Raw genomic sequence first — 2,889 nt, forward strand, 5'->3', positions numbered from 1 at the left:
CAGACACACACACACTCACTCACACACATACACACACCCACACACACACACACACATACACACACCCACACACACACTCACACACAGACACTCACTCACACACATACACACTCATACATACACACACTCGCACACACATGCACACACACACAAACTCTCACACACACATGCACAGACATACACACACACGTGCGCACATACACACACGCGCGCACACACACACTCTCTCTCACACACACACACACGCACACGCACACACAAATGTACACAGGGGTTACACAAATTCACATGATAAAAGGATTTCAGCTTCAGAAGTAATGACAAATAGGATTCAGGCCACATGATGTGGAAAAAGAGAGTTTCATTGAAGATATAAGATTAAAGCGATCATAAGTGGAAGAAATCACAGTTCGATAAATTCCAGCATAACTGGTCTGGGTCCAGGTACAGTCTGCTGGGATTGGTCTATCCCAGGTACAGTCTGCTGGGATTAGTCTATCCCAGGTAGAGTCTGCTGGGATTGGTCTATCCCAGGTACAGTCTGCTGGGATTGGTCTATCCTAGGTACGTCTGTTGGGTTTGGCCTGGCCCAGGTACAGTAGGCTGGGATTGGTCTATCCCAGGTACAGTCTGCTGGGATTGGTCTATCCCAGGTACAGTCTGCTGGGATTGGTCTATCCCAGGTATAGTCTGTTGGGACTGGTCTGGCCTGGTACAGTTTTGTGGCATTTGTTCCAACTGGTGTTGTGAGTTTGACAAAAATGCTTTTTCTGATGAAGGGTCCCGAACCGAAACGTCAGCTTTCCTGCTCCTCTGATGCTGCTTGGCCTGCTGTGTTCATCCAGCTCTACACCTTGTTATCTCAGATTCTCCAGCATCAGCAGTTCTTACTATTTCTGACAAAAAGCTAACTGTCAGGTGAATTTTCTCAAACTATTGACGAGGCGAGTGGAAGAATTGGAATGATTTTGAGCTATTTGCCTAGTTATTCAGCAGTGCTGTCTGGCCTAAGCTGTGATGTTGGTGTTTGTGATATGTTTACCCACGTTTGGGACACAGGATCCACATTGAGATTAAAGAGATTTTCCAGGAGGTGGTGTAAGATAGGGCAGCCTTCTCAGAATAAAGCTTTTGGTGGTCATTGATAATTTCGGATGCGGTTCTTGGTTAACATTTGGTGAGAGGTCATTTACAAAGACAATTAGCGAAGGGTGACGTTTGGGATAATTCTCCAGTGATCATAATGTTGGTGGTAATTAGCAGGGGCAGTGATATTTGGGGGTAATGACTGATCGATGGTATATGGAGGGTAATGGAACATACTAACATGAGAGATGTGACAATAAAGCAGTGGGATGTGTGCATGATTATAGTCAGTGATGACATCTCAGGATAATTATCCCAATGATGGCATCTAGCATTAACAAGAAATGCCTTTGGTTTGTTTGAATAGGGTCAAACTCCAATGTTTGTTTGTTTCCTTGATATGCTACTGTATAGAACAGAACTGCGTTTGTCACTAAGTGTATATATACAGAAATTTTTTTTCTTATGAATGAAGTACATTTTTGAAATGAGAAGGATTAACCAGAGGGTAAAGGGCCCTCTTGCGGTACAGTGGTGATGTCCCTACCCCTGGACCAAGAGGCCTATGTTCAACTCTCACCTGCTCCAGAAGTGTGTATTAACATCTCTGACCAGATTGAATGTATCCACGTTTGTTTGTCATCTATATAAATGATTAAGATGAGAATATAGAAGGTGTGGCTAGTAAGTTTGCAGATGACACCAAATTGGTGATATAGTGGACTGTGAACAACGTTGTCTAAGATTACAAAGGGATCTCGAACAATTGGGTCAACGGCTGAGGAGTGGCAGATGGAGTTCCATTTGGATAAATGTGAGGTTTATTTTACCTAAATGGCCAGCACTTATGTAACTAATGGTAGGGACTTGGGTAGTGTTGTAGAACAGAGAGACCTAGGGGTGCAGGTCCATAGTTCTTTGAGGTCTGAGTCATATGTAGACAGAGTGGCTAAGAAGGCATTTAGCATGTTTGCCTTCATTGCTCAGAGCATTGACAATAGGAGTTGGGAAATCATGATGATGATGATACAGGATGTTGGTGAGGCCTGTTCTAGAGTACTATGTCCAGTTCTAGTTGCCCTGTTATAGGAAGATGTTAGCCAGGATAGGACTTTATTCATAGAATCCCTACAGTGTGGAAACAGGCCCTTCGGCCCAAAAAGTCCACACTGACCCTTGGAGCATTCCATCCAGACCCATCCCCCTATAACCCACACAATCTACACATGCCTGAACACTATGGGGAATTTAGCATGGCCAATCTATCTAACCTGCACATCTTTGGACTGTGGGAGGAAACCCACACAGACACGGGGAGAATGTGAAAACTCCCCACAGACAGTCACCCAAGGGTGGAATTGAACCTGGGTCCCTGGTGCTGTGAAGCAACAGTGCTAACCACTGAGCCACCGTGCCACCCCATCCCATTCCTATGTTCCTTGGAATGTAAGAGAATGAGCGGTGACCTTATTGAGGTGTATAAAATCATGAGGGGCATAGATAGGATGAATGCGTATAGTCTTTTTCCCAGGGATGGGGAATTGAAAACTAGAGGGCATAGGTTTAAGGTGAGAGGGGATAGATTTAAGAAGGACTTGATGGGCAACTTCTTCACGCAGAGAAAGTGGTTGAGACAGGTACAATACCAACATTTAAAAAACATTTGGGTAGGTGCGTGGACGGGGAGAGTTTAGAGAGATTTGGGCCAAATGCGGTCAATTGGAAATAGCTGATTGGCACCATGGTCAGCATGTACCAGTTTGGGCCGAAGGGCCAGTTTCCATGCTGTATCACTCTATGACA

At 44.7% G+C, this 2,889-nt stretch overlaps 1 protein-coding gene across 1 annotated transcript in view; it reads left to right on the forward strand.

Moving 5' to 3' along the window:
- Positions 1–2,889, forward strand: part of LOC125487922 (glutamate receptor ionotropic, kainate 5-like) — a 14,837-nt gene that overhangs the window by 9,997 nt on the left and 1,951 nt on the right. The window lies entirely within an intron of this gene.

The sequence above is a fragment of the Rhincodon typus genome, chromosome 47, assembly GCF_021869965.1.
Source record: "Rhincodon typus isolate 14 chromosome 47, sRhiTyp1.1, whole genome shotgun sequence".
In the NCBI taxonomy this organism is placed as follows: Eukaryota; Metazoa; Chordata; class Chondrichthyes; order Orectolobiformes; family Rhincodontidae; genus Rhincodon; species Rhincodon typus.